Below are 13,967 nucleotides of genomic sequence, written 5' to 3' on the forward strand. Positions count from 1 at the left end.
GACAGCAGCACCTTAGCACATAGCACCTGCCTTGACGGAAGGCTTACAGGCCAGATGCAGGAACAGTAGACTGTCAGATCAAGAGGACCTTGTTGGCCTGGGGGTGGCGGGGTAATGCACATAGGAAACTTAGATTTAAGAGCAGTATGTGTGTATCTTTGTGTGTGTGTTTTCAGAGTCCTGAAATGCATCAGTAAAAATCTAAACCTGGGGCTAGAAAAGCAGAGAAAGTGATACACCTTCTGCAGGGGGTGGGGTGGGGGACACTTTGGAAAGGGCTTCCCAGGTGGCTCAGTGGTTAAAAAAAAAAAAAATCCGCCTGCCAATGCAGGAGACACAGGTTCGATTCCTGGGTCGGAAAGATCTCCCAGAGGAGGAAATGGCAACCTATTCCAGTATTCTTGCCTGGGAAATCCCAGGGACAGAGGAGCCTGGTGGGATACAGTCCATGGGGTTGCAAAGAATCAAACATGACTGAGCACAGTGAGACAAATCCAGATTAAACAAATCACTTGTGTTTCACAACAATCTGTTAAAGATCTTGTGGCCTACATTTTATAGTCTGAAAAACATTAATACAGCCAAAGGCTCTCCCAAGGATTCAGTTCACTCCAGTCGCTCAGTCGTGTCCAACTCTTTGCGACTCCATGGACTGCAGGACGCTAGGCTTCCCTGTCCATCACCAACTCCTGGAGCTTGCTCAGACTCATGTCCATCGAGTCGGTGATGCCATCCTCTGTTGTCCCCTTCTCCTCCTGCCTTCAATCTCTCCCAGCATCAGGGGTCTTTTCCAACGAGTCAGTTCTTCACATCAGGTGGCCAAAGTGTGGCCGCATTGGGTGGCCAATGCCAAGGATGAAGTGAATGTTTTTTCCTGAGCCCTTTCTAAGTGAGCTTTAAGAGTAAGGTCAGGGAATTCCCTGGCGGTTCAGTGGTCATGGAAACCCACTCCGTTATTCTTGCCTGCAGAAGTCCATGAACAGAGGAGCTTGGCGGGCTGCAGCCCATAAACTCACAAAGCGCCGAACATGACTGAAGGACACTTTCACTTTCTTTCGTTTCCAGTGATCAAGACTCCACGCTACCCAATCTAAATGTCCGTGGACAGAGGAACGGATAAAGAGGATGTGGTACGTATGTGCAATGGAATACTACTCAGCCATTTAAAAGAAGGAAATAACACCATCTGCAGCAAAACGGGTGGACCTAGAGAGTGGTATACTGAGTGAAGTTAAGTCAGACTGAGAAGGAGAAATAGTGTATGACATCCCTTATATGTGGAATCTAAAAAGAAATGATGTAAATGAGCTTACCTACCAAACAGAAACAGACTTCAAGAATGAGCTTATGGTTGCTGGGCAAAGGATAGGAGGAAGGGATAGTTAGGGAGTTTGGGATGGACATGTACACAATGTTATATTTAAAATGGATAACCAACAAGGTCCTCCTGCATAGCACGGGGAACTGTGCTCAGTGTTATGCGACAGCCTGGATGGGAGGGGAAGTTGGGGGAGAATGGATACATGTGTGGCTGTTCACCTATCACAGTGTTGTTTGTTAATCAACTATACCCCAATACAAAATAAAAAGTAAAAAAAAAAAAAAAAAAGACTCCGTGCTTTCCCTGCAGGGGGTGCAGCTTCGATCCCTGGTCAGGAAACAAACATCCTACAGCCTGTGCAGCACAACTAAAAAAGTAAAAATAACAGTTTAAAAAAAAATAGATGATACTCTGCATTCCTGTTACTTCATCCATGCTATGTCAAACTGGAACACCCATGAAAATCATCCCTGATGTTGGCTGGAAATGCAGAGGCCTGGGGCACCAGCCATGGGCATTCTGGTTGGGTAGACTTGGCCTTGGGCCCACATATGTATTTGCAGCCAGCAGGTGCACATGATTCTGACAGAGGTGACTTCAGTGCTTCTAAAAGTTGGAGGGGTATGTGGCTTGTCCACACTCAGCCCAATAAAACTGTGTCCCTCATCAGCATTTCTCCAGTGAGACATCTTTGTGCGAAGTCACACACACCCTCTTTGGTCTTGCTTTTTTGCAGCCAAGAATAGACATTCTTTTCCATGGTCAGGGCTTGAGTCTCAGAGAACACTTTTTACCTGTGCTTCTCACCCATCGCACCTTTGACCTTGGGGGCTGGATAATCCTCTGGGGTGGGGGCTGTGCCACACATTGCAGGATATTGAGAAGCACCTGTGGCCTCTACTCACTAGATGCCAGTAGCACTCCCACACTTAGGACAAAGTGTCTGTGCGTTTGCAGAAGACCGGGCCCACTTTCTTCCGTAGGGCCAACACACAAGACTGCAAAGCCACCACTTCTGGGCTGAGTTTCTATATTCTAGGAACTAGCCCTGCAATATGTATAAATTGCCTCTAGATGGTGACAGAGAGTCAGGAGCCATGGTCCTTTCAGCTCTGAATAGCAAAGGAGCATTTAACTTCTACGCGGAGTACATCATGTGAAATGCTGGGCTGGATGAAGCTCAAGCTGCAATCAACACTGCTGGCAGAAATATGAATAACCTCAGATATGCAGATGACACCATCCTTATGGCAGAAAGTGAAGGGGAACTAAAGAACCTCTTGATGAAGGTGAAAGAGTAGAGTGAACAAGCTGGCTTAGAACCCAATATTCTAAAAACTAAGATCATGGCATCCAGGCCCATCACTTCATGGAAAATAGATGGGAAAAAATGGAAACAGTGAGAGATTTTATTTTCTTGGGCTCCAAAATCACTTTGACAGTGATTGCAGCCATGAAATTAAAAGACACTTGCTTCTTAGAAGAAAAGCTATGACCAACCTAGACAGCGTATTAAAAAGGAGAGACATCACTTTGCCAACAAAGGTCCATCTAGTCAAAGCTATGGTTTCTCCAGTAGTGATGTATGGATGTGAGAGTTGGACCATAAAGAAGGCTGAGTGCCAAAGAATTTATGCTTTTGAACTCTGGTGCTGGAAAAGACTCTTGAGAGTCCCTTGGGCTGCAAGGAGATCCAACCAGTCCATCCTAAAGGAAATCAATCCTGAATATTCATTAGAAGGACTGATGCTGAAGCTCCAATACTTTGTCCACCTGATGTGAAGAGTCAACTCATTGGAAAAGACCCCGATGCTGGGAAAGATTGAGGGCAGGAGGAGAAGGGGGCGACAGAGGATGAGACGGTTGGATGGCATCATTGGACATGAGTTTGGGCAAGGTCAGGGAGACAGTAAAGGACAGGGAAGCCTGGTGTGTTGTAGCCCCTGGGGTCACAAGGAGTGAGACACAACCGAGTGATTGCAAAACAACAATCAGCTTCTGAAATATCTGGAAGCCTAAATCTGAAGTGATTTTAAAACTTTAATTCTAAGACACCATAAAGAGTGTCTAAAGCCCATACTAACCCATCTCAGGCCATCTGAGCTGTTGTAACAGAATGCCACGGCCGCAGAGCCTTAGAAACAACAGAATGTATTTCTTACAGTTCTGGAGTTGAGGGGGTTCAAGATCAAGGTTCCAGCAGGTTTGTTTGGTGTCTGGTGAGATCCTGCTTTGCTTCATAGACGGCCGTTGTTTTGCTGTGTCCTCACGTGGTTGCAGAGGCCAGGGAGCTCACTGCAGTCTCTTTTCTAAGGGCACTAATCCCTTTCATGGGGGCTCAGCCCTCAAGACCCAGTCACCTCCCAAAGTTCTCACTTCCCAGTGCCTTCACGCTGGGTGTTAGATTTCACTATGTGAGTGCGGGGCTGGGCACAAACATTGCAGGAACCAATGGGGAAAAGAGAAAGTAATCGCTGTCTTGGTGTATTCTGTCAAACAAGCCCAGAGCCGTGTACATAGAGGGCATTCAGTAAATACTTGTAAGAAGGACGGGAAGACGTGGTAGGGAAGTGGACATGAAGACGCACACCTAAGAACATTCCCCCCCGCCCCCCCCTTCCATCCTTTAAAATCAACAGCACAGCTCTGGGTGTTGTTTTCTCATCTTTTTACACGGACATCAGTTTAACCTGTTTTCCCCAAGATAATATGCTTCAAGTCAAGCACCTCCTTCTGGCCAGAGCAAGAAATAAACAGTGATCTCTGTTGGTGATTCCCTTTTCCCTTGATCTCTGGTGTAGGAGGATGCAAGGTTCTCCCCCACAGAAAGAAAGAAACATTTAGTCTCTGCCCATTCCACTCCCCACTCAGCTGACTTCCAAGGAGGAATGCTGTCTCTCCTCTGGAGTTTTACAGCTGCCCTGAGTGGCCTGTAGGTTTTACTGAACAGGTTTCTGACAGTTTCCTGTAGAAAGTAAGATGTCCAAAGCCATGTGTCCAAACCTAAAGCGGGAGATGTGAGAAACAGAGAACAGGACTTGACTTATTTCAACAGAGTAGCCAAAAAGAAAAAGAAAGAGATGGACGCGGATTTCAAGCCGTGAACCCTGAGAGGCAAGGGGGCCGCCTTCTGGCCAGTGTCTCAGGAAACAAGGTGCAGCTAACCACACTGTCCTCAGAAGCAGTGGAGACGGGGAGAAGCCCAGAAAGGTGGACTTCCCTGGGGGCTCAGACAGTAAAGAATCCGCATGCAATGCCAGAGATCCGGGTTCAATCTCTGGGTTGGGAAGATCCCCTGGAGAAGGGAATACCCACTCCAGTATTCTTGCCTGCGAAATCCATGGACAGAAGAGCCCAGTGAGCTACGGTCTATGGGGTTGCAAAGAGTCGGACACGACTGAGCAGCTGACACACACATCCAGATAGGTAAAGTGTTTCCTTCACTGCACGAAATAAAAAGTGAAATTCCAACAAATGACATGCATAGGCTGATTTCTGTTGGCAACAGGAGGTTATCCACAAGCACAATTTAGGGATTACCAACTGCTCCCTCAGCTCAAATTATGTCCAGTCTTTCACGGCGCTTTCCTGGGACATCGGCGCTGATCTCTGCTCTTTGCCACGTGTGCCTGTCCCTCTGATGAGGTTCCTCTATTCATCTCAGCTTCCCTAGCTCTGCCTACCCGAGTTGCTCCCCAGCTCTATTTTCAGCCTTTTCCCAAGCCCTACAATTAAAGTAGCTTGTCTGCCCCAGGCTGAAGAGGCAGCATTACAACTAGACTCCCTGTTCCCACGGGCGAACTCGAGGCCAAGTTCTGCACTCTCTGCACAGCGAAGGGCGGAACATGTTCTTTGCAAGGGCTCTGGAAAAGCTCAGGCTGCATGAGAAAGGGAAATGACTTTGGTCAACATGAAGTATTCGCTCCCGTCCGCCATCAGATCTCATCACACGCAGACTTAGACACCTGCCCCCGTGACTCCCGAACTCACGTCTTTAACACCAGCCCATCTGCCCAAAGCCTGGGACGGCCAAGACAGGGAACGACCCCTGCTAATCGGAAACATCTGGGCAGCTGTTAGAACTGACATTCCCGGGCATCGCCATGCATATTCCAATTATGCGGGTCTGGGACGCGGCCCAGACGTCTGTCATTGAACTAACACCTGGGTGTTTCTGATGTAACTAACTAGATTACGAGCCCGTAGCTGCAGCCCACTGTACTTACACCTCCACTGAATGCCAGTGCTGCTGCCCAGCCAACAGCACTGAAGGCTTCTGGAATGCCTGTGACTCATTTCTTATTCATGGAGGAAGTAAAGAATAGAAAGAATCAAGGACGGGCTTGAGATTGGATCCTTGATGGAGTGATGAGCCGGAAGGATTTGCTGTTTGATTCAATTTTTGGATTTTGGAGATAGTGCTTTGCCTTCTAAACACCTGCATCTCTTTTCTTCAGGTTTAATCCATGATTTGTTGTTCAGCGGCTAAGTCATGCCCTACACTTTTGCGACTCCAGGGACTATCACCAGTCAGGCTTCTCTGTCCATGAGATTTTCCAGGCAAGAAGACTGGGGTGGGTTGCCATTTCCTTCTCCAGGAGATCTTCCTGACCCTGGGATTGAACTCGTGTCTCTTGCACTGGCAGGCAGGTTCTTCACCACCGAACAACCAGGGAAGCCCCTGATCCATGATTTAGACAGGCCTGAACACAGTAACACTTTCTTTTAGGCAAAAAATCATTGGCCAAAAAGGTAGAGTCTGGACTCATGTGACCTGCTATCACTGCTGTTGATCCCCAGTTTGGGAGAATGAACCCATCTTCCAGCTGGGGTTGTCACAATATGTAATTAAGCCTGGGTTTGTCAACAGCCATCCTCCTGAGCTGTAAAAATGAGCTCCATCAAGTAAGAAGAGGAAAATCAACATGCTCCAGTTTAAGATCAGGATTCTTGTACCTGCTCCTTTCATCCCTGAGTTCAGTTCAGTTCAGTTGCTCAGTTGTGTCTGACTCTTTGCAACCCCATGGCCTGCAGCTTGCCAGGCCTCCCTGTCCATCACCAACTCCCAGAGCTTGCTCAAACTCATGTCCATCGAGTTGGTGATGGCGTTCAACCATCTCATCCTCTGTCATACTCTTTTACTCCCACCTTCAATCTTTCCCATCATCAGGGTCTTTTCTAATGAGTCAGTTCTTCTCATCAGGTGGTCAAAGTATTGGAGTTTCAGCCTCAGCATCAATCCTTCCAATGAATATTCAAGACTGATCTCCTTTAGGATGGACTTGAATCTCCTTGCTGTCCAAAGGACTCTCAAGAGTCTTCTCCAATACCACAGTTCAAAACCATTAATTCTTCAGCGCTCAGCTTTCTTTATGGTCCAACTCTCACATGCACACATGACCACTGGAAAAACCACAGCTTTGACTAGACCAACCTTTATTGGCAAGGTGATGTCTCTGCTTTTTAATATGCTGTCTAGGTTGGTCATAACTTTCCTTCCAAGCAGCAAGCATCTTTTTATTTCATGGCTGCAGTCACCAACTGCAGTGATTTTGGAGCCCAAGAAAATAAATTCTGTCACTGTTTCCATTGTTTCTCCATCTATTTGCCATGAAGTGATGGGATCGGATGCCACGATCTTAGTTTTCTGAATGTTGAGTTTTAAGCCAACTTTTTCACTCTCCTCTTTTACTTTTATCAAGAGGCTCTTTAGTTCTTCTTCACTTTCTGCCATAAGGATGGTGTCATCTGCATATCTGAGGTTATTAATATTTCTCCCAGCAATCTTCCTTCCATCTTGTGCTTCTTCCAGCCCAGCGATTCTCATGATGTACTCTGCATATAAGTGAAATAAGCAAGGTGATAATATACAGCCTTGACGTATTCCTTTCCCTATTTGGAACCAGTCTGTTGTTCCATGTCCAATCCTAAATGTTGCTTCTTGACCTGCATAAAGCTTTCTCAGGAGGCAGGTCAGGTGATCTGATATTCCTATCTCTTGAAGAATTTTCCACAGTTTGTTGTGATCCACACAATCAAAGGGTTTGGCATAGTCAAGAAAGCAGAAATAGATGTTTTCCTGGAACTCTCTTGCTTTTTTGATGATCCAATGGATGTGGCAATTTGATCTCTGGTTCCTCTGCCTTTTCTAAATCCAGTTTGAACATCTGGAGTTCTCTGTTTACAGACTGTTGAAGCCTGGTTTGGAGAATTTTGAGCATGACTTTACTAGCATGTGAGATGAGTGCAATTGTGCAGTAGTTTGAACATTCTTTGGTATTACCTCTCTTTGGGATTGGAATGAAAACGAACCTTTTCCAGTCCTGTGGCCACTGCTGAGTTTTCCAAATTTGCTGGCATATTGAGTGCAGCACTTTCATAGCATCATCTTTCAGGATTTGAAATAGCTCAACTGGAATTCCCATCACCTCTACTAGCTTTGTTCATAGTGATGCTTCCTAAGGCCCACTTGACTTTGCATTCCAGGATGTCTGGCTCTAGGTGAGTGATCACACCATCATGATTATCTTGGTCGTGAAGTTCTTTTTTGTACAGTTCTTCTGTGCATTCTTGCCACCTCTTCTTAATATCTTCTGCTTCTATTAGGTCCATACCACTTCTGTCCTTTTATCGAGCCCATCTTTGCATGAACTGTTCCCTTGGTATCTCTAATTTTCTTGAAGAGATCTCTAGTCTTTCCCATTTTGTTGTTTTCATCTATTTCTTTGCACTGATCACTGAGGAAGGTTTTCTTATCTCTCCTTGCTATTCTTTGGAACTCTGCATTCAAATGAGTATATCTTTCCTTTTCTCCTTTGCTTTTTGCTTCTCTTCTTTTCTCAGCTATTTTTAAGGCCTTTTCATTTTGCCTTTTTGCATTTCTTTTTCTTGGGGATGGTCATTTTTAAAATTAATTATTTTAATTGGAGGCTAATTACTTTACAATATTGTGGTGGTTTTGCCATACATTGACATTAATCAGCCACGGGTGTACATGTGTCCCCCATCCTGAACCCCCCCTCCTGCCTCCCTCCCCCTCCCATCCCTCAGGGTTGTCCCAGAGTACCGGCTTTGAGTGCCCTGTTTCATGCATCAAACCTGTACTGGCGATCTGTTTCACATATGGTAACATACATGTTTCAATGCTATTCTCTCAAATCATCTCACCCTCACCTTCTCCCACAGAGTCCAAAAGTCTGTTCTATAAATCTGTGTCTCTTTTGCTGTCTCGCATACAGGGTCATCATTACCATCTTTCTAAATTCCATATATATGTGTTCATGTATTGTATTGGTGTTTTTCTTTCTGACTAACTTCACTCTGTATAATAGGCTCCAGTTTCACCCACCTCATTCATTAGAACTGATTCAAATGTGTTCTTTTTAATAGCTGAGTAATATTCCATTGTGTATATATAGCACAATGTTTTTATCCATTCGTCTGCCAATGGACATCTAGGTTTTTGGGGATGGTCTTGATCACTGCCTCCTGTACAATGTCATGAACCTCCATCTGTAGTTCATCAGGCACTCTATCAGTTCTAATCCCTTGAATCTATTTGTCATGCCCACTCTATAATCATAAGGGACTTGATTTAGGTCATACCTGAATGGTCTAATGGTTTTCCCTACTTTCTTCAATTTAAGTCTGAATTCGGCAATAAGGAGTTCATGATCTGAGCCACAGTCAGCTACTGGTCTTGTTTTTGCTGACTGTATAGAGCTTCTCCATCTTTGGCTGCAAAGAATATAATCAAGCTGATTTCAGTGTTGACCATCTGGTGATGTCCATGTGTAGAGTCTTCTCTTGTGCTGTTGGAAGAGGGTATTTGCTATGATTGTGCATTCTCTTAGCAAAACTCTGTTAGACTTTGCCCTGCTTCATTTTGTACTCCAAGGCCAAATTTTCTTGTTACTCCAGGTATCTCTTGTGTTCCTGCTTTTGTATTCCAGGCCCCTATAATGAAAAGGACATCTTTTTTAGGTGTTAGTTCTAGAAGGTCTTGTAGGTCTTCATAGAACTGTTCAATTTCAGCTTCTTCAGTGTTACTGGTCAGGGCATAGACTTGGATTACCGTGATATTGAATGATTTGCCTTAGAAACAAACAGATAATTCTGTCATTTTTGAGATTGCATCCAAGTACTGCATTTTGTACTCTCGTTGACTATGAGGGCTACTCCATTTCTTCTAAGGGATTCTTGCCCACAGTAGTAGATATAATGGTCGTCTGAGTTAAACCACCGCCATTTCAGCCAAGAAAATACTTTCCACCTCCCTTCCTCTTTATGTTGGTCTGTATTGGGTTTCAAAGTAGTCCCGTATTTTTGTTATGTGACCTTGAATGCAAAGTCTTTATATGCTCATCTCTCACAGATGGTGAACTATCCTTATTTTACATCTTTTTTTTTTTCACCATGGACGAAATAAAATGTATAAAATGTCTGAGACAGAACCCCAAACCTCCTGTGCTTGATAAATGATAGCTGTTCTCCACCCCCCCCTCCACCACCCCCCCGCCCCCCGCCACTTTTTTTAACTTCTCTGTACTTTATTGCTGTAGCCACTTCACTTCCTGGGCTTCCCTTGTGGCTCAGCTGGTAAAGAATCCGCCTGCAATGCGGGAAACCTGGGTTCGATCCCTGGGTTGGGAAGATCCCCTGGAGAAGGGAAAGGCTACCCACTCCAGTATTCTGGCCCAGAAAAGTCCATGGGGTCGCAAAGAGTCGGACACAACTGAGTAACTTTCACTCACTCACATGCCACTTTCTGAGGCTGTGAACTGTGGCCCAGAGACGGATGCCATCTGAATATTCTTTCATTCAAACTCCAGGCTGGATCCCAATATCTACCATTCAGTTTCAGGACTGCAGCTCCCAGACACAGTGCCTGGGTGTGCATTCAAAAAGAGTGCATCCATAGATTTGTTTTCAAAGTCTGTGCGTCTGTCTCGGTTTTGTAAATTCATTTGTATCATCTTTTCAGACTCCACATGTAAGCGATATCATATGATCTGTCTCTCTCTGCATATGTACCCTTCTGCACCAGCATTCAAAGCAGCCAAAATTTAGAAGCTATGCAAATTACGGCAAGAGTACCCCTCTGGGCTATTGAATCTTTTGGGGACAGGATTAAGAAGTCTATAACCTACTGGATTTCATTTCAACTCAAGCCCAGACAGGACATGACCATCCACACTGCCAGGCGGGGTTGCAATCTTCTCCTAGGTCTTTTCTTCTCTTGGCTTGGGAAAATGACTGGGAACAGAGATGGATTCATTCATTCATTCCACTGCTGTGTACTGCATTTCAATTTCTAAATTCCTGATTTCATCATTCCCCCACATCCATTTCCTCAGCATCCTTCCCATGTGTTCCCGTCTCCCGAGGTGCTCTGTCAAAAGGCTGGAGCCTGCAGGTGAAGGTACAGGCATGGCATCCTTCGTCACTCACCCTTCACTGCTCCTGCCCCCAGTCTCCTGAAACTGTCCCCACCAAGGCCAGTCTCCAAAGGGTCGTCTCATAATCATGAGATGACAAAAGCTATTTAAGAATACAGAGACATGAAATGTGTGGGCCTGTTCCTTTCACTCAAAGAGAAAGAGAACCCGAACCCTTGGCAGTGTGTCTTCTTTAAAGTGTTGTAGCATTTGAAATTCATGATCACCATCTCCTTCTCAAAAAATCTCTCACCTGCTCAGCTTCGAGGTCATTATCTTGTCCTGTTTTTCCCTTTCTTACTTCAGATCAGATTCAGATCAGTCGCTCCGTCGTGTCTGACTCTTTGCAACCCCATGAATCGCAGCACGCCAGGCCTCCCTGTCCATCACCAACTCCCAGAGTTCACTCAGACTCATGTCCATGGAGTCGGTGATGCCATCCAGCCATCTCATCCTCTGTCGGCCCCTTCTCCTCCTGCCCCCAATCCCTCTCAGCATCAGAGTCTTTTCCAAGGAGTCAACTCTTCTCATGAGGTGGCCAAAGTACTGGAGTTTCAGCTTTAGCATCATTCCTTCCAAAGAACACCCAGGGCTGATCTCCTTGAGAATGGACTGGTTGGATCTCCTTGCAGTCCAAGGGACTCTCAAGAGTCTTCTCCAACACCACAGTTCAAAAGCATCAATTCTTCGGTGCTCAGCTTTCTTCACAGTCCAACTCTCACATCCATACGTGATCACAGGAAAAACCATAGCCTTGACTAGACAGACCTTAGTTGGCAAAGTAATGTCTCTGCTTTTGAATATGCTATCTAGGTTGGTCATAACTTTCCTTCCAAGGAGTAAGCGTCTTTTAATTTCATGACTGTAGTCACCATCTGCAGTAATTTTGGAGCCCCCAAAAATAAAGTCTGACACTGTTTCCACTGTTTCCCCATCTATTTCCCATGAAGTGATGGGACAAGGAGCAGTGGCTGCTTGGGCGCAGGAGGGCCTAGAGGAGCTACTCCACGTTCAAGGTCAGGAGAGGCGGCAGTGAGATATCCCTCGTCCAAGGTAAGGAACAGTGGCTGTGCTTTGCTGGAGCAGCTGTGAAGAGCTACCCCACATCCAAGGTAAGAGAAACCCAAGTAAGACAGAAGGTGTTGCAAGAGGGCATCAGAGGGCAGACACACTGAAACCATACTCACAGAAAACTAGTCATTCTAATCACACTAGGACCACAGCCTTGTCTAACTCAATGAAACTAAGCCATGCCCATGGGGCCACCCAAGATGGGCGGGTCATGGTGGAGAGGTCTGACAGAATGTGGTCCACTGGAGAAGGAAATGGCAAACCACTTCAGTATTCTTGCCTTGAGAACCCCATGAACAGTATGAAAAGGCAAAATGATAGGATACTGAAAGAGGAACTCCCCAGGTCAGTAGGTGCCCAGTATGCTACTGGAGATCAGTGGAGAAATAACCCCAGAAAGAATGAAGGGATGGAACGAAAGCAAAACAATACCCAGCTGTGGATGTGACTGGTGATAGAAGCAAGGTCTGATGCTGTAAAGAGCAATACTGCATAGGAACCTTTCCATCAAATAATCCCCCTGCTTTTTTTATGTCCCTTCAATGTTGACAGCTCAGTTGGTGAAGAATCCGCCTGCAATGCGGGAGACCCCGATTCGATTCCTGGGTCAGGAAGATCCCCTGGAGAAGGTATAGGCTACCCACTCCAGTATTCTTGGGTTTCCCTGGTGGCTCAGTTGGTAAAGAATCCGCCTGCAATGCAGGAGAACTGGGTTCAATCCCTGGGTTGGGAAGATCCCCTGGAGAAGGGAAAGGCTACCCACTCTAGGATTCTTGCCTGGAGAATCCCCATGGACAGAGGAACCGGGGGGCTACAGTCCATGGGGTCACAAAGAGTCTGACACGACTGAGCGACTTTCACTTTTTCACCTTCTCTTCAATGTTGGCGTCCACAGACTTTCATTCCTCCCCTTGTCTCTTCTCTCAAGAGAACCGCTTCCATTCCTGGACGTACAAATCCTAAATGATGTGCTGGTGGCTCCCAGAGCTCGTTTTCCAGCCCAAATCTCTATTCCTAGCTCTAAATATATACTCTCAGCCACTTACTGGGCATTTTAAAGTGTGTGTATCCGAGGCACCTAAACTCAGCAATGTGCCAGACATAAACCATAAACCAGAATCCCAAGCTGGGGAGTTTGGGTGCCTCCCTCAGATGTGGGAGGCAAACTGAGGAGGAGGAGATTCTTTTTCCACTGATCAACTTTTTAAACTTTTTAAATACAATTTGAGAAGCTCACTTTTCATTTAAAGTTATTACAAAATATTGGCTCTGTTCTCCACATTGCACGACCCACCCCTGCAGCCTGTCTCACACCCAGTAGTTTGTGCCTCCATCTCTCCAACCCTTATACCGCCCTCCTCCCACTGGAGACCACTAGCTTGCTCTCTGGGTCTGTGATTCTGCTTCTGTTTTGTTATATCCACAAATTTGTTGGGTTTTTCAGATGGGAAGGGGGACATCCTGGTCACCAAACCTGCTTTAGAAATGCCTCTGGATTAGCCCTTCATCCTCACCATGACTGCCTTAACTCAGGCCCTCAGCGTGTCACCCTGAGACTTAAAGAATGGGGTGTCTCATCCAGGACACACTCCCCTGATCACTCCAGCTGGGATGGGCTGGGCTGAGCGAGACCCACCTCCCTGCGTTCCCTCAGCCTCTGATTGGTCAGTGAGACAAGCGTGGAGGCTGTGACCCCACCCTGACCCCCACCGCCTCTTCTGCTGCTTAGAGCAAAGATGACCCTCCTGTAATCTTTGTTTCCAGTACCAAGAACAGGGTAAACTCATGGGGTGTGTGTGTGTGTGTGTGTGTGTGTGTGTGTGTGTGTGTGTGTGTGTGAGTCACCCAGTCGTGTCCAACTCTTTGTGACCCCGTGGACTGTAGCCCACCAGGCTCCTCTGTCCAAGGAATTCTCCAGGCAAGAATACTGGAGTGAGGTGCCATTCGCTTCTCTGGGGGACCGTTCCAATCCAGGGATCTAACCCGGGTCTCCTGCACTGCAGGTGGAATTTGTACTGTCCGAGCCGCCAGAGAAGCCCAAAGCTCACAATAACGCTGTTGAATTGAAATCTCTCCTGGAAGGAAAATGACCTGGCCTGCTGAGGCAGTCTTTCTATCCCACCTCCTGGGCCAGCCTG

Source organism: Capricornis sumatraensis, chromosome 20 (genome assembly GCF_032405125.1).
Source record: "Capricornis sumatraensis isolate serow.1 chromosome 20, serow.2, whole genome shotgun sequence".
In the NCBI taxonomy this organism is placed as follows: domain Eukaryota; kingdom Metazoa; phylum Chordata; class Mammalia; order Artiodactyla; family Bovidae; genus Capricornis; species Capricornis sumatraensis.